At 42.8% G+C, this 18,891-nt stretch overlaps 1 protein-coding gene across 1 annotated transcript in view; it reads left to right on the forward strand.

Annotated features, from left to right (window-relative positions):
- The window catches only part of LOC101166629 (voltage-dependent calcium channel gamma-2 subunit), a 70,605-nt gene that overhangs the window by 22,110 nt on the left and 29,604 nt on the right, over window positions 1-18,891 (forward strand). The gene's annotated exons all lie outside the window — the stretch shown is intronic.

Genomic DNA, 18,891 nt, shown 5'->3' on the forward strand with positions numbered 1-18,891 from the left:
AAGCCAACTTTTTATAATCCCACCCCTGTAAATGCCAATACAAGAGGTTGAATGTGATTATTTCGGGAGATTAAAAAATAATATTTATATATACTTGCACATTTCTTTCCTCGCTCTGACATCTCACTAATTCCTCCTTTCCTAATTTATGACTTTGGATGTCAATGGATCTTGCTGAACATTTAAAGGACACCTTCTGTGTTTTTCTCTGCTCTGAATTTTCTATCTCTGATCTGTTTTTGTGTCAAGTTCTAATGTACTTCACAGTCAAAGCATAAGCTAACATTTACAGCCGTTAGAGCATCTCCACCCAGGTCTCTTCGCTAATGCCTGTTTGATTTCCCCGCCTTTCGCTCCCCCTGTACACATGCCCTTGAAATGTCATTTGACGAAACAGACAGTGGCTGATTGCTGCACACATTTAAACGCCATCGTTAACGGCGCGGGTGTGACGTGCTGTGTGTGTGTGCTTCTCGTATGGAAATGTAGGTCACGCTCTTCTTCAAACGTCAGAATTGTGCTTGTAGTACGCGGAGAGATAGGCTCATCAGTGCGAACGTTAGGCACACACGGGCTTAATTAAAATGATTACCCAACAGAATCAAGACCGATAAGTGAGCCTGTCATCTTCTCTGACCCGAGCCCCCTTCCCTACTTTTTAGGGGCCACAGTATTAAATTTGCTCAGTAGCAGCTTTGTGGGGATTTAACTCCAGAGAAAGACAACGGTAAGGATGAGAGAAGGCATCCAAGGAGGCAATGAAGAACTGGCGGCGGTAAAAATTGTGTTGAAGATGTTGCTTTTCTCTCATAAGGCCATGTGTGTGTGTGTGTGGGGGGGGGCACATGTACATGTAGTGGAACAGGAAAATGGATGTAGACCTGCCTCCATCCATCTAGCCATCTTCCTCCTCCCAGCATGCCGTTCTGCTCGCCGCTGCAGCAGGGGCAATTCATGGCATGTGGACACTCAATGAATCGCCACCAAAATGGGGGTGGGGGTGGGGGGCTGACGCATCTAGACTGCAACCACTCCCCCCCCCCCCCCCCAACTGCATTAAAGATTGGAAAAAAAGAACTGCAGAGAGGCACCACACTGAATACGAGATGTGACCCCCCCCCCCAAACACACACACCGTCTGAACACACACAAACCTCTCTTCATCCCCTCCCTTCATGTCCGCTCCACCTCACCGTCTTCCCTCTCTGACCCACACTCAAACTACCCCCCCCCCCCTCAATCTCCGTCTCCCCCACATCAGGAGAAATCAATCACCACAAATGAATCATTCTGCCATTTAAAGGCAGACCCAGGGAGAAGGCTGCTGGTTGGGGGGGGGGCAGTAGAAGAGGTGCATTAAGAGGCTACAGATATGCAGGGATTGGGAGAGATTTCTCAAGACGTGAGGAGAACAAGGACCACACGTCCACACTTTAGTGACGTGAAGCATCAGAGCTCCCAAGTCGTGTTTAAAGAACCACTCTGGTGAAAAGAATGGTGCCATTGGTGTTTTTAACAGATTCTAGTGGTATTTTCTTCCTGATGGAGGACACATATTAGGATTAAAAACTACATTTTTGAATATTTATCTATTCAAATGGTTGTAAATCAGGAGCAGCTGAAAAAGTGCAGTTGGAACAGGTTTGTAGGTGTGCCATAGATGGTGAGTAAAAAAAAACATTAAAAAAACATTAAAAAAAAAAAACAAACAAAAAAGGTAATAACAGGGACTAACTTTTTTCTTAATTCTTTTAGCTCAGGAAATTGATAAAACTCAGGAAAAAATCATAAATTTTCTTTAGATGAAACCCAAACAATTAGTATAGCTCCAACAAGTAAAAAGTGTTTTAAAAGTGTACTACGACACACAAGCTCCCTGTTCCGCTCCACTCGCATCCACTTGCAGACAAGTAGATCCACGATCGTCTTTGTTTACCTCATCTGAGCTGGAATCTGGATCTAAACTGTACGGCTGGATAGCTACAATATTGCTCGCCATTTTTGCTGCACCAGTTATTTTAGGTTGGAGATGTGAGGGGCTATAAGCTAGTGGAAGAGAGTGTACGCATACGGATGTTGGGAAGTAGGGACGGGCTTACTCTGGACCTACAGTCCTGCCCACAACTCAGAGGCAATTTTCTGATTAACTCTTGCTGCACTGCAGAAATTATGTCCTAGAAATTGACACAAGTTTTTTTTTTTTTTTTTTTTGGAAAAACACCATAATTAAAAGACCAAAAGACCAAATAATTAAAAGACCAAAAGTTCAAAAAGGGAATCTCTTAGAGCCTAAATTCCAAAACCATGTCACAAGGTTCAAAACAGTAACATGCATTTTTGTCTCCAAAGTGAGGTTGGATCTAATGCCCAAACAAAAGCACCATCTTTTAGATGCACCACCACCATGTTTCTGCCTCCATCAATGCCTGACCAACTTTGTTCCAAAAAGTTTCTTAAAATTGTGCAAAATTAGGGATAACAATGGGTAAAATAGGAAAAAAATTGAAATCCACATTGCAAACTTTGGATGGATGCTTTGTACACACAACCTTTTAAAGCTGCAAATTTACTGTGTTGGAAAAAAACAGCTAAAGGAAGTAGGCTTCAATCCTAATTCGAGCTAAACCTGAGCCACATCTCAATCAGATTAGTAAAATAAATAGCCACTGTCCATATTAAATGCATTATTTATATTTAATAGTATTTTATTTTCCTTAAAGCTGCCTAAATGTGGCCCCACAGTCATTAGAGTACCTCGCTGGTGCAGTCATGTGGGTTGGGGAGCTGCAGCCAATCAGAGTTGCCACACACTAAAGACTGTTGCATACTTGTGCAGAACAAAAAGTTTGACTCATCAATATTAATGATGGCGTGATGGAGAGAGGTGCCAATTAGAACCCCCTTTTTTTTTTCCAAGAGCAAACCGGTGTCATCCATCTCCTCAAGTTCTGCACGTTTGCATTCTGCAAGAATTTGTTAATTCGGCAGATAACTGGGAATATTTTCTGCATAATTAAACAGCACTGCTGCATTCAAGTAATGTCGTAAGTGCATCAGCAGCTACCTGCTCTTCTCCCTTGGAGAGGTCTTTATATAATGGACGCCATAGAGGCAGTGTGTATGTGTGTGGGGGGGGGGGGGGGGACACAGATTACTGTGGGGGAAAATAAAAACCTTTCTCCAAGCTGAGTCACACAAATTCTGCAAACGTAGAATGATGTTTTGGTCAGTTTTAAAATAATGAGAAGCATTTCCTCCACAGCTGGTTGTTCTGTAAATTTTTAGTGTCACCATTGAAGTCTTTCAAATCTGCAATGTTTATGAGTCTGGATTAGAAAATATCTTTCTGCAGATGGGTTCTTGTTCTTTATGTTTTTCAAATAACTCATTTGATAACTATTTTCTTTGAAGTCCCACTACGATCATCTCTGGATCTATTTTCAAAGCGTTCCCAGTGGTGTCTAAACCACACACACACACACACACACACAAATGGTGTCGTTTTCTAGGACGTAGTTTCAACAGAGCGGCAGGAGTTCTTCAGAAATTCACCTCTGAGTTGTGGGGGGGATTGTTGGAGCGGAGCAACCCTGCTAGCTTACAGCTCCTTACACCCTGACCCAACATTAGCGGTGCAACAAAAATGATGAGACGCATTGGAGCTATCCAGCTGTACAGTTTGGATCCAGATTCCAGCTAAGAAGAGTTAAACAAAGACGTTCATGGATCTGTTTGTCTGGAAGTGGAATTATCAGAAGGGGCGGAGCAGGGATCTTGTGTCAAATCCAGTGTATTTTTTTATGTCACAAATAGAATCCTTTTCAAACTGCATTTTTTATCTACTCCTTATTGATTTGAATAAAGAAATACACAGAAATGCAATCTTAAACTTTGTTTTCTTTTAAACGATCATCAGAAAAATGCCACAAGAACATTTCAAAAACAACATTTCATCAGTGTGAGGGCTCATATAATGCAAAATGTATTTTGAAATTTACACCTTCAGCAATAGTTACACGTTTTTTATGGCTTAAAATGTGAATTTTTGGCACCAGGAGAACATTTTTTTCTATGGCTGTAAAGATCATTTTTCTCACATGAAGGCTGCACACCGATCTGCTTCAGATTCCTCTTTTCCTCCTCAGAAGGTTGGAAACAGTCCTACGATGCCCTGCAGCTCAGTTTTGTGCTGGGTTCTGCATGGAGCATCCTTTCATTTCTATGCACAAATAAAATATAAAACATTTCTGATCATTACAGTTCTACATTGACTTGTAAAACAGGAATCTGTCGAGCTTCCCCCCTGCTGGAAGCTTTGAAGTCCCTTGTCATCCAAAGTACTTCAATTTTATAACACGGAGCTTGATGTATCTTCAAATGAAGACAGAGACTTCATAGAATAAAAGTGAACAAGTTTGCATTTTAGTGCGCAGGCACATTGTCAGACAATTTAATTTGTTATCTCCGGCAGAAAGCAGCTGTCTTGCAGAGCCGGAATCCGTCTCCTGTGCTGATGTGTGATGTCGGGCCGAGCCACCTCACAGAACTTACTGTAATTGGCAGAGATGGGAAAGGTGACTTTGGCGGCGTGAGCATGCATTTTCTCCTACCCAACCGTTATCTTGGTTTTTAATTCGGAGCCAGCTTTAGAAGGAAAGCTCAGATATCCTCTGGAAGAATCATCACTGTCAGCGTGGCGTTCACTTGCGCTGGAACCGCTCCAGCTGCATCACATCAGGTTCTCGGCCGTACAGTCAGAGGGCTCCATGATCACAGAAATTGATCTGCCTGTTAATGGGAATCATATGAATTTGTAAACTGAGAAATGTTTGCGTTGGAGAAAAAACATGTGGGCGGGGGGGGGGGGGGGCAGTCTTACAGTAAATCAGCATTAGTCACCACTGAACTGCTCGAATGCACTTAACTCACACCAGCTTTACTGGAAAGTTCTGCTCTTAGTTTGACTTTCTTTGCATTTTTTTCTTTATCTTATCTAGCAGGGGCTGCTGAGCTCTGCAGCTTCAAGAACAAAAAGATGAAAAAAAATGTAGATGTCTTCTTACAGAAAAGATTAAAAAAAGTATAATTCGATTTTTTTTTTCTTTACAATATTGAGTCACTTTTCTTTAAATCAAGTATTTTATTAGACCCAGCCTGATAAAACATTGTGTTTTTAACATGGTCTTGCTGCATAATTCTGATGGAGGACATACATTAAATTTAGAAAATCAAGCCCCATCTTGCATTTCTGAGTATTTCTTTATTCCAATCACTGTGAATCAGGAGCAGATGAAAAAAATGCCATCTGAAAAAGAGCCCATTTGTGTTGGGCAGTCCACAAGCTCCCTCTTCTTCTTTCTCTTTCGGCTTTTCCCGTCAGGGGTCGCCACAGCGAATCATCCTTTTCCACCTCACTCTATCATGGACATCTTCTACCCTAACATTAGCCAACTTCATGTCCTCTGTTAAGACATCCATGTATCTCCTCTTTGGCCGTTCTCTTGCCCTCCTGCCAGGCAGCTCCATCTCCAACATCCTTCTACCAATATATCCACTATCCCTCCTCTGAACATGTCCAAACCATCTCAGTCTGGCTTCTCTGACTTTGTCGCTAACACAGGCAACATGAGCCGTCCCTCTGATGTACTCGTTCCTTATCCTGTCTAACCTGGTCACTCCTAAGGAGAACCTCAACATCTTCATCTCCGCTACCTCCATCTCAGCCTCTTGTCTCTGTCTCACTGCTACCGTCTCTAACCCATAGAGCAGAGCTGGTCTCACCACTGTCTTGTACACCTTTCCTTTGAGTCTTGCTGGCACTCTTCTGTCACACAACACTCTTGACACTTTCCTCCACCCGCTCCAACCTGCCTGCACTCGCCTCTTCACCTCTTTTCCACACTCTCCATCACACTGAACTGTTGACCCCAAGTACTTAAACTCCTGCACCTTCTTCACCTCAGCCCCCTGTAACCTAACGCTTCTACCTTGATCCCTCTCGTTCAGACACATGTATTTTGTCTTACTACGACTGACCTTCATGCCTCTTCTTTCCAGAGCAAACCTCCACCTCTCTAGCTGTTCCTCCACCTGCTCTCTACTCTCACTGCAAATTACAATGTCATCCGCAAACATCAGTGTCCAGGGAGATTCCTGTCTTACCTCGTCTGTCAGCCTGTCCATCAGCATAGCAAACAAAAAAGGACTCAAAGCTGATCCTTGGTGTAGTCCCACCTCCACCTTGAACTCCTCTGTCTGACCTACAGCACATCTCACCACCGTCATACTTCTCTCATACATGTCCTGAACTACTCTGACATACTTCTCTGCCACTCCAGACGACCTCATACAGTACCACAGCTCCTCCCTCGGCACCCTGTCATACGCCTTCTCTAAATCTACGAACACACAATGCAGCTCCTTCTGACCATCTCTGTACTTTTCCATCAACATTCTCAAAGCAAAAATGGCATCAGTGGTGCTCTTACGGGGCATGAAACCATACTGCTGCTCACAGATCTCCACCTTCTTCCTAAGCCTGGCTTCCACTACTCTTTCCCACAGCTTCATTGTGTGGCTCATCAACTTTATTCCTCTATAGTTGCTGCAGTTCTGCGTGTCACCCTTGTTCTTAAAGATCGGGACCAGAACGCTTCTCCTCCATTCCTCAGGCATCTTCTCACTCTCTAAAATCCTATTGAACAACCTTGTTAGAAATTCCACTGCTGTCTCTCCTAGGCACTTCCATACCTCCACAGGTACGTCATCAGGACCAACGGCCTTTCCGCTCTTCATCCTTTTCAGAGCCTTCCTAACCTCCTCCTTTCCAATCTCTGCTACTTCCTGCTCCACAACAACCACATCTTCCTCCCTTCTTTCCCTGTCATTTTCCACGTTCATCAGCTCCTCAAAATACTCCTTCCATCTTTTCTGTACACTCTCCTGGGTTGTTAGCACCTTTCCATCTCTGTCCTTAATCACCCTTATCTGTTGCACGTCCTTCCCATCTCTGTCTCTCTGTCTGGCTAGCCTGAGCAAGTCCTTCTCTCCTTCCTTTGTGTCTAACCTGTCATATAGCTCATCGTAAGCTTTCTGTTTGGCCTTTGCCACCTCTCTCTTCACTCTACGCTGCGCTTCCTTGTACTCCTGTCTACCTTCCTCAGTCCTTTCTACATCCCACTTCCTTTTAGCCAACCTCTTCCTCTGGACGCATTCCTGTATTTCCTCATTCCACCACCAAGTGTCTTTACCGTCTTTCCTCTTTCCAGATGACACACCTAGCACCTTCCTACCTGTTTCCCTGATAATCTCTGCTGTAGTTTCCCAGTCATCTGGAAGCTCATCCTGACCACCCAGGACCTGCCTCAACTTCTGCCTAAATTCCTCACAAGTTTCTTCATTCTGTAGCTTCCACCACTTGGTCTTCTTTTCTGTTTTCCCTCTCTTCTTCTTCCTGACCTGCAGAGTCATCTTACACACCACCATGCGGTGCTGTCTGGCTACACTCTCTCCTGCCACCACTTTGCAGTCATTAACCTCTCTCAAATAACCTCGTCTACATAGGATGTAGTCCACCTGAGTACTCCTACCTCCACTTCTGTATGTCACTCTATGTTCCTCTCTCTTCTGGAAGTAAGTGTTGACTACAGCCATTTCTATCCTCTTCGCAAAGTCCACCACCATCTGTCCCTCCAGATTCCTTTCCTTCACACCAAACCTGCCCATCACCTCCTCATCACCTCTATTGCCCTCACCAACATGGCCATTAAAGTCTGCTCCAATAACAACTCTCTCTCCTCTGGGAAAACTCTCTATGACCTCATCCAACTCACTCCAGAATCTCTCCTTCACTTCTAACTCACAGCCAACCTGTGGCGCATACCCACTGACTACATTCACCATCACCCCTTCAATTTCTAACTTTAGGCTCATCATCCTGTCTGAGACTCTTTTCACCTCTAGAACACTGTTTACAAACTCCCCCTTCAGAATCACTCCTACCCCGTTTCTCTTCCTATCAACACCATGATAGAACAGTTTGTATCCTCCTCCAATACTACGTGCCTTGCTGCCCTTCCACCTTGTCTCCTGCACACACAGTACATCTACCTTCCTTCTCTCCATCATGTCTGCCAGTTCTCTGCCTTTCCCTGTCATTGTGCCAACGTTAAGAGTCCCTATTCTCAAACCTATGTTCCTGCCTTTTCCCTTCTCTCTCTGGCCACGGACCCTTCTGCCTCCCCTCTTTCTTCCACCAACAGTAGTCAAATTTCCACCGACACCCTGTAGGTTAACAGCATCGGTGGCGGTCGTTGTTAACCCGGGCCTCGACCGATCCGGTATGTCTAAAGTGTTGTGGATGATTCGCATGGTTATTTTGGCAATTTTTACGCCGGATGCCCTTCCCGACGCAACCCTCTCTATTTATCCGGGCTTGGGACCGGCACAGAGGCAACTGGCTTGCAACCCCTGTGGCTAGATTAGGCCACAAGCTCCCTGCTCACAGCAAAAAAAGGTAAGAAAGGGGGACGGGGCAACAATTCTGCCCACAACTCAGAGGTGCATCTCTGATGAACTCCTGCCGCTCTGAGCGCGACTTCCCATCAACCACTTAGAAAACATTGGAATTTACATTTATGATCCCAAATGACCAGAAATCTGTAAACAGGATTATTACAGTTGTTGCAACACATGAATATAATCATAATTGTATAAAGTCATGTTGGTGCAGCATAACAGGAGATCCCCGTCATTGTTGTAGAGGTATTTCAGGGTAGCGTCATAGTACTATTGCTTCAATTTGTGAGTGTTTAAAAGTCACATAAAAAGTACTCTTTAGAGTTGAGAAGTCATGCTAAATTAGGCTAAGAATACATTTTCACCAGCTGTAGTGCAAAATCCTCAGATTCACTGCAGGGTTTTGATTAATGAATAGATGACGAAAAAACCAGCTCCTGTTTCATTATCTGCACAAAGTAAAGTAAGCGCTCAAAGCTATCATGTTTCAGGAATTATCCATAAATGCCAGATTTAGCACCCCAGGCTACATGAAAGATAGCCATTAAAACAAGTTAGTAAAGCAGTGCAATGGGAAAGATTGTGTACATTGAAAAGAAAGATCCTTGTAAACTGTGTGAACTTGACTTGTACCGTATTTTGCTGTGACGGCTTTACTTACTACATTTTCTGTTGAAAAAGCTATATCTGTCCAATGCTTCGCCTGCTTCCAGCTTTTAACAAAGCGAACAGTTCCAGGACGTCATGAAAATTTAACGTACCATTGTTGTCGTGTGGGGTGGGCATTGTAAAGTATTGGTAAGATGATTGGCCACTACTAGCACTTCTGGGGTATGAGTGATGCTGTCGTACGGTGTCCTTATGCCACACTAGTCGTTAGTAAGATGTAAATACTGACTTCTTACTGAGCATGCATGAATGCTACACACACAGGTTATGCACTCGATATGCAAGTGCCCGTACGCTTGTGTCATTTATTCATTTCTAAAAGTCAGGCTGCAAGTAAGGAGCACACGTTTATCACATACAGCACTGACAGGCTCCTTGCAAAGTTTGCAGTATTGAAAAGAAAAAAAGAAAAATCGGTACGACACACACCTGCTTAACCAATTCTTGTAGTTTGTGTTCACCAAGACCTCTCTCTGGCTGCACTCCCTTGAAAAAAAAGTGGCCAAGCGTTTCCACTCTACCGGTTCACTAAGCAGTCTGTCATCTCGATGTTTTGGCTGGGCCACCTGCAACTCCCGTACAGGTTTGATCGTTTTTCACCTGCAGACAGTGAAGGCTTAATCCCTGCGCACGTCAGGAGCAGTTGGCAGCCACGGCTGCACGTCTCTGCAAAGCTGCAGCATAACTGCATCTTTTCCAGATAATGACGCCTCACTTTTAAATATGTTATTATCTGGAGATAGAACACAAAACATCCTGTTTTCACTGCAAAGAAAGACTGACATATGAACACAGAGTGAGTCATAATCACTGTAAATGCAGCCAACTGTAAAAAGTGTCGCTCTCGGTGATCCCCCCCCCCCCTCTGCGGATCTGATAGCAGCACTGATTTGCAAGCCAGATGGATGAATTAGTGCTCAGAGGAGCTGCAGAGCATTTAGAGCTTCTCTGAACACAGCAGCAGGAGCATGGAGCACATTTCTGAGCTTTTTCTGACTGCTGGTAGCTACATTTTTACTTTTAAAAATAGTAACAACCCCTCGATGAGTGTTGAGATGTCTTCTCAAGAGAAGGGACAAGATGTAACTTGATATTAAACTGTTGCAACTAGTGGTTAGCACTCCAATAGAGATTCAATCTAAAGGGGGCTACATGGGATGTGAAAAAACCCTCCATGAGTCGATTATTTGCTACTCTGTTAGTACCACTGAAATGTTGCTAATGGCATATCAGAGACAGAGCATCCCTGAATCATTACAAACACAGAGTCTGCTTTCCAGGCCTGCAGTCCCGATCATTTGCACTCAGAGCAAACAAACCTGCAGCATCCTGACGTACCAAAGAGTCCAATTACGCACTTTACTGTTGCGGAGGCTTTTATTGCACCCTCAGATCTTTTTTTACTCTTTTACCTTGGCGACGAAAGGTCAGAACAACATTCAGCGCTCGAGCTCACCGAGTGACAAGCGACCAGATGCCGAGCTTTGGGCTGAAGGACCGTTCAGGACTCCACCTGTTCAGAATGCTAAAAGGCCAAAGCTACGTCTTTAGTTTAAACTAACACACATGCATACACATGCAAATGGAATATGGATAAAACAAGTTTAAAATAATGTAGATTTAGGAGAACAGTGACATTGCATCATACTTTGAATGCTTGCTGATTGCTGAGGGGAAAAATTATTTTGAACCTGGAGGTTTTTTGTGTTTTTTATATCATATCCGTCCACCCATGTTATTCTACCAATTTCTTTTCTTGTTCTTCTTTTACTTTGGTTGTAGCTACTATGTTTCATGAATTTACTGTTGTTTTTCTGTATCTGCTTAATGTTATCCTTTCTCTGTTAATTGAACTTGTCTTTATACTCAGGGACCATCAACCTTTATGGAATAAAGATGGAAATTAGCCTGAAAGGCTATATTGGTATATAGATATTTGTGTTTTTCCCTTTTATATTATTATAAATGCTGTCCCTGTCTTAAATAAACAAACTCCTCAGTAGCAGTGGTTCTGAAAAGGAGTGAAAGACAACGACTTTAAAATGTACCTGCTCTACCAATTCCAGAGAGGTCAGAGGGCATTGAGGGTTCTTTCTGCATTCCTGATGACTTTTTGGTGAGGTTTTTTTGTGCAATAGTGCACTTTGCGTTCCACCCAGAAGCCTGGTGTGTTTGTTTTGTGGATTTGGTTGAAACCTCATTCAAGGTCGGCTTTCTTCTGGGTGATGGTCAGATTTTCAGTCGCTTTCCTCTTGAAACTCAGGACAGTTAACGTGGGGTCAAATCTGGATTATCTTAAAGTGAATAACTCTAAAGTACACATTGTAAACTTGAAATAAATCACTGAAAAACCTTTTCTTTCAGTCCTGAGTGTACAGTTTGAACTCAAAATTTTCAGTGCGGAACATCATTTTTTGTAGGCTTTGAGCCCATTGGCTACTGGGACATGATTGACATTGGGGGATTAAAGTTATGGATACACCATTTCCACTCCAGAACAGCATCTTTTGTCGGCCTTGCCCGTGTCACCACTCCTCAGATGTGCCAACCTTTGGCAGAGCCTCATCACCTAAAGGACACTTTTCTGGAGCGGAAGTGATGTCACCATAACGGCTGTCACAATCATTTCTCAGTAACCAATGGGCTCATAATCCCACCCCCACTAAAATTGTCTGAATCGAATTGTAAAAGTAAAAAGAGAGAGAAACAAAAACCAAAAATGTTGAAAATAACGTAACAGCAGCGGTTATTAATAAATATTTTTCATTCGGTAGCATTTTTTTCAGGTGTATCTTTTTTTATTGTTTTATTCAAGTTCCAAATTAACAGTTTTTTCCCCCAAATTTTCATACACTTTAAGCTGATCCTGATGTCACCCAAGAAGTTTAGTTCATATTTTATTGAGAAAGATTTATCCTGTTGGGATCAATACTCCTCATCTCTGCAGTGAAACTGTTGCTCAGACAAACCCTCAAATGAGCAAACATTGAATCCTAATCCTATTCCTTGTTAGCAGTGGTGCGAGTCACTTTCTTTGTGAGAATCTGGTGAAATGAGGAGCTTCTTTATGCTCCGTCTGCTGTATTGTCTGCCTTTGATTTGGGATCTTTTATGGTTTCCAGTAAAACCAAACCTTCGCCCCTTAGATCAGACCTAAAGTGATCCTGCTGTTGGTAAATGGTGATCCGGCTGATTTAAATAAAAGCGGGGCTCATTTGTGAGATCAGTGGGCTGCAGTTTTAAAGAGGAGATTTATAACAGACAGCTGTGCTCTGTGTGCAGATTTTGCATGATGCACCGCCACATGTTCACAGAATGTGATATAAATCACAAAAAAATGACACAAATTCCCTGCTTTGAGGTCAAATCATTTAGACGATGTCTAAAGAGTAAAATCTGCAACGTCATTTTATGATTAATCCAGGCTGCTTTGCACAAGTACACAATAAGTTAGACTCCCTTGACACAAGTTTTTATACTTACACAAATGAATATACTTGTGTCACAGTCAGGCCAACAGGTGAGAACCCAAATGAGAAGAACAGCAAACAAATGAGTAACAAAGACCCAATCATTTTTTAACAAAACAAATAACTACAGACAATATTAATGAAACTGGACAAGCTGACACTGAAGGGAGAGTTCCTTCAAAAGTGTGTGGCTAATTAGCAGAGTCACAGCCAGCTGTAACTGGTCAACAGGTGAAGGGGCGGAGTCACAGCAAGCCTGCACAAGAAACCAAAGAAAAGGCAAATGTTAGAACTAAGGAAAACTAATCAAGCAAATCAGAGAAACACATAAGAATGTTAGAACATGCTGAGCTTTTAAACATGTTCAGAAATGAAATTAATAAAGATTACAGACCAGTTGTGTGGGTCACAGCAGCATCTAGTGGCTAAACTGAAAATTGCAATCAACTGACATGCTCATTTAACCCCTTTAACAGGAAATAACACACATCCTTCAAATGACTGTATCTCTTTGATTGCTTAGATAAATATTGTAATTCAAACAGAATCTGAAGCTGAGAAAAGTATTTTCTGCCAAAGTTGAGTTTATCAGGACAACCCCAAGACAGGCAAGGGTGAGTGAAGAACTAGTATTTTGTAATAGCTCTACGTTGCAAAAGAAATAACAAAACACAAAAAGCAGCATGGCTAACAAAGTACAAAGACACTTACAAAGTGCTCAAACATATCAACTTAAATTGCAGGCAGCTGTGCTCTGCTCCATGGAGAACCACAGGTGAGAGGGGTAAAGTCCTCCAGGAGAAGCCAACCAAGTTGCAAGGAAAAGCTGCTTTATCCACTTCAGAATTACGTTAATTGCATAAAGGTTTGAAGAGCTTCGATAATTCAAAGAGCGTCAACACTGGAGCTAAGGGTCAGGTGTTAAAGGGTTAAAAATCCATTGATTTTATAAGAAAGTAAAGAGATTAAGAACCAAAACATGAAATGAGAAAGAAAAGCATGAACAAAAGTCCTCATTTTGCACAACGTCCGTTTAAAACCCAATCCTTGCAGCATTGCTGGGTGAACCACAAATTTAGATCAGATAAACCTTAAACGGACAGAAAATCTTTCCTTTCTGAGCAGGATTTTGATTGGCAGCTACAACCAGAACAAACCTATTTCATCTTAGACCTAATCTGGGCCAAATGTGGACAAAAACTAGTTCTGCTGTAGACAATAATAACTCTTGCTAGTCCAGCTAGTCTGCAGAGTCAGCCAAAGCACAGGGGAAAATGTGCCAAGACTCATGGATATCTTATGTATATCTAAATTCTTCAATTCAGCATTTTATTTCCTATAAAACACAAAACTTAAAGCAATGAAACCGTCTCTTTAGGCTTGGCATATTGTTAGAAACCCAAAGGAGCGATAAACTTCACTGAATGAGTCATTAATCCACAAAATCATTTTTAAGAAAAAATGCTATGAAAAGTTAAAAAGATATTTAAAAAAAAAGGTTTAACAAACACAAGTTTTTGATTTTCCAAGTGAACCTCAAAATGATTTATATAAAAATGAAAGAATGGAGCAGAGAAATTAATGTTGTTTTTTTTATCCCCAAACTTTTAATTAATCCATAATTAGTGGAATGCCATGGTTGTTTGGTTATAAACTAATTGTGCGCAGCTCAGAGAAAATCCTTAAGAAAGTTGTTTTGCCTGCTGTCATGTTGGGTCGGACTCTGCTGGATGAAGTTTTTAAGCTTGTGCCGGTCCATCATTTCAGATCGGAGGGATTAAGCAGTTTCCTTCTGCTGGCAGGACTTAGCTCAGCGCTTCGCGGACCGGAGAGCGAGGAGAGTAAATGTGATGTTTAGCCTTTTCTCAAGGAGGAGGAGCTAAACTGCTAACATGGGTTTTCCTAATTCAGGAGTTTATTGTCCTTTGCACTTTGTTCTCACAAAATCGATCACAGAAGACGCTGAAGTTGGACTGTCATCATCTGACATCATCTATTCTATAGTAACTTGAAGCCATATGTTTAATGCTTTATTTATTGATGAGGCAGAGTTTCCAGGATGACACAAGGGATAGTTCAGATCCACAGCAGATGCTCATAAAAGCCAGAAGACAACTGAACAGCGTTGTGCATCGCCAGAAACCTTTTATTTGATCTGGACCATGTGATGAACCCCACCTCCATCTAAGTGTTTGGGATAGGCTCCAGCAACCCGTGACCTCGAAGCAGAAAGAAAACGGACATTGGTCACTAAAAATGCACATAAAGTTTTTGTTGTTGTTCTTATCGTCTCTAAAGAAGCTGTTTAAAAGCGTATTAACCATACGGGAAGCATCATCTCTTCACTGATTAAAAGGAAGAAACAAAAGGAATGTTCCCATAGGTTGTTTAAGTTTAACAGACAAAGAGAAAGTCTCATTCTAAGACCAATTTTTTCACATTTCCATAGTGAGACACGATGAAAAACATCTGGATTATGGTTTTTACTGAACTCTTACGCCTGCTTGGAGAGTTTACTTTACTTTTTTTTTTAAATGTTCTTGTGGGATTTTTCTAAAGATGGAGAACAAGTAGGGAAATTAAACTTAAAATTACACTTCCGAGTGTTTTTTTTTTTCAGGAGCAGACGAAAAAACTCAGTTGGTAGAAGCTTGTAGGTGTACCTCATCCTGGTTTTCCTCGTCTGGGTTGGCATCTGGCTCCAAACTGTATAGCTCCAATATTGCTTGTCATTTTGTTGTTGCACCAGTTTAAGTTGGGGGTGTGAGGGGCAGTAGTGGGGAAATGTGTAAACAGGTGGATGATGGGAAGGGGCGGACTTAATCTGCGCCATCGGTCACACCCAGAGGTGAATTTCTATTTCTATCAGAATTAAAAGACCACTGGGAACACTTTTAAGAAGGTGAGAGTGGGACTTTAATCTCGTGTCTCAAAAACAACGTTTTATATTTTTTAAGGCCTTTCCTGAATTCGAACATCAGTTTCCTGTCACTAGTTCTGAATTTTCTTTTCTATTTTATGCACAAGCTGCCTGACCTGTGCTCGCTGGATGCAAACCCCTCACAGAGTTGATTCTCTGTTACAGTCAGTCGCATCAACTTCTTACACTCTGGGAAAGCCTCTTCTTGTGGGTGCTGCTGAGGGTTTTCATGAGGACCAGACAGCTTTCACCCTGTCGGACCAGAAGGCCATGACGCAGTCTGCAGTGACGCCGCTGACTCACTGGTGCTCCTGTTCCTGGATCTGTGAAGTTTCCTCCCACCCCCCATTGCTGTGATCCCTGCGCAGCAAATGGACCTTGCATGTCGTGGTGTTTCCACTCTCCTCGGCGGAGACACACAGATGGAGCGCAGGCAGGAAAATCCCCTCCTCAGCTGAGAGATGCTCATCTTCTCTTGGATGGAAAACAATAAGATAGTGGAAGCCTGCTAGAAAATACTTCATCTGCAGAAAACTGTGACAGGGAACAGCCTGGCGGATTTTCTTAGTCTTTTGCGTCAGGAACTTTTTGGTTCTTGAACTGGTTTCACCTCAAACTCAGCGGTATAGAACTTCACTTTCAATTTTGTTGACCTGAAAGAATCTGGATCAGAAGGAAAACTCCATCAGACCTAAACATCTGTAGAAGCTCCTCTATGATATCAGATAGTTTACAGAGACAAATATTTTCTCTTGATCAACATCTGGATGTTGGGAGGTTGGATGAGATCAGTGGGCCTTTAAGAGATCCTCGTTTTACTACACTGTTAGACAGTTTTCCTTCCTAATTGGGAAAACTCAGGAAGCAGCAGACTCTTTTATTATCCAGTGACCTGGAAACACTTTCACAAAGAAGAAAACAGCATCGCAGCCATTTCTGATGCATCTAAGGCTATCACTGGTTTGAACATTTTTAAACTTGCGCATTCATCAGAAGGTGGACAAGGAAATGCATTTTTTCATGTGTTTAAATGCACAAATGAATGTTCTGTGAGAACGGATCATGTCTAAAGTTAAAGTGGGGGAACTTGACCACATTTTTATCCCATGGACGTTGAGCTGCAAGGTCCAAATTCAGCCTGTGAGGCTGAGTGCCAAACAGGAGGCATTAGCTCGCTTTATACCCCAGTCTTAGGAATAGCCCGACTGTGGATTTGAACTCACAGTTTCTCCTTTAATTAAACTCACTTCAACTATGATGTCACCATTCGCCAACAAAGTACAGTGTCCCTGAAGTACAAATACCATTAACAAATTAGCATGACAAGATTCAGACAGAAGATATTTCTTAAAGCTGCTGACCACGCCCACTGCAAAAGATCTATGATTAATCAAACACTTTACTACAATTCATGTAAAACTTCCTTCTGCTTTCCCTTTAATGATCATGTCAGTGATGTCCCATAGTGACTATCTTTTCTATCTCATTTTTTTAACATTTCAATTTACTTTTGCTTTTTGTGAATTTTTGTTTTTTGTTTTTAGGAATTTTGTTTTAATTATTGTCATTTGTTTTGCTTTTACAATTGTCGTTGTGATCTTTTTTATGATTTTGCAATAATTGATTTGATGGTGTGATTTGTCCTTCAGGGCCACCGTACCACAGCCATCATAAAGCACAACAAAAATAAAACTTCAAAGACATCAAACAAAACTTTCAGTCCAACTGAGTCCACATCAATCCAATAAAGAAAAATTATTTGAACTGTTTTATAAGTGAGCAACATATGTGATGAATCTTCCTAAGCAGTTGTAGAGGAAAGCGCACTCCAAAAGGATGGAGAAAAAAACCACAGCAGAACCAGACTCAGCGACCATCTGCCGTGACGGGTTGGGCTACACTGCACAGCGGCAGTTCTCTTAGCTGGAGCTCAGAAGCGAGGAGCATCTTTGTTGGGGAAGCGCTCAGAGTTGTGAGAAGTCAAATGACCGTCTGTCAGTCAGCCTCTACAAACTAAAACCTGATGGCACCTCGCTGCCCTCATTTGTCGGCCCCCCCGCCTCACCTGCAGCCACAGCCGCTGCGTTACACACCTGCCAGCTTTACCACCTGCAGTATGCGCCTCTACAGCTGCTGGTGTTGCATTTCTTTCACAGTTACACTGTCTAAACTTGTCTCCTTCATTTTAATTTAAATTCTGATGAAATTTCAGAACCTATAAGGAATACTTTGTGTATCCATTAACCCCCTCCCCTCCCCCAAACCAGCCTGTGTGCTTTTCATCCTCATTACTAAAGCTGGAGAAGCTCAGTCTGTCAGTTATTTGTCCAAACACAACACATCTTATCTAAGTGTCAGGATGAATGAAGCCTCTTTTCCGCTGCCCAAAACTCTGCTGCATGTTGGCATAAAGGGAGCGGCGGCGCATGAGGGCCTCCCTGGTTTTGCAGGGTCATTACTAAGATGAATATAGTGATTATAAGGATGAATAAGGTGTGATTATGAAGATGAATAAGGCGATTAAGCCCTCTTGTCACCTCCTCTGGGGCGGCTGTTCATTAGGAGCAGAATTGTCAGAGTGTAACATGGGTGAACCCGTCACCTTTTCCTCCACGGGGGATTCACGCGCTCATACCTGCGCATGCATGCATGCACGCACTCTGGGATGCTCCAGCAGTGAATCTGCAGACCAGAGAAGAGCATTTGCATTCGTATATACGGTTTAATGGCCCATGTTTGCAGTCTCTCTCTTTGCACTAGTGGTGTTATGCAGATCTGAGCGTGTCGGGCCGGCGTTGCAGGTTTCTGTGTGTCAGAGCAGCGGCTGCTGACTAACTCTGCATGCTGTGTCACTGAAGCTGCTGTGTCCAGGGGTTAAAGACGCCTCACCAGCTCCATCCATGTGATGCTCCCACCAGTAGCAGCCCAGATTGCCATATCCATGGCAACTGAGGAGAACAGCTCCAATGTCCACATGGCAACGGCTGCTGTTGGGACTGAAGATGGAGGTGGGAGGAGGACATGAAGGAGGTGGGAGGGGGGGTTCTGGATGCTGACGCACTCTGAGGCTGACTAGAAAGTTTTTGAGAATGCCGCCCACTGGCAAATCAGAAGTGGGCTTAAATATCTCTGTCTCTCACTCTTTCTCTTCTAAACGGCACCTCCTACTCAGTCAAGTCCTGCTGACCCCCTGCAGCCTCCTCCACACCACCACCCCCCTTCCCGCCATGCACCTCCTACGCCTTTGTGTCTCATCAAACCTTTGTCTCTGTCTGCAGAGCTGTGGCAGCTGTGGACCCATTTGATCACTGTTGG

This window comes from Oryzias latipes, chromosome 8 (assembly GCF_002234675.1).
Source record: "Oryzias latipes chromosome 8, ASM223467v1".
Lineage (NCBI taxonomy): Eukaryota > Metazoa > Chordata > Actinopteri > Beloniformes > Adrianichthyidae > Oryzias > Oryzias latipes.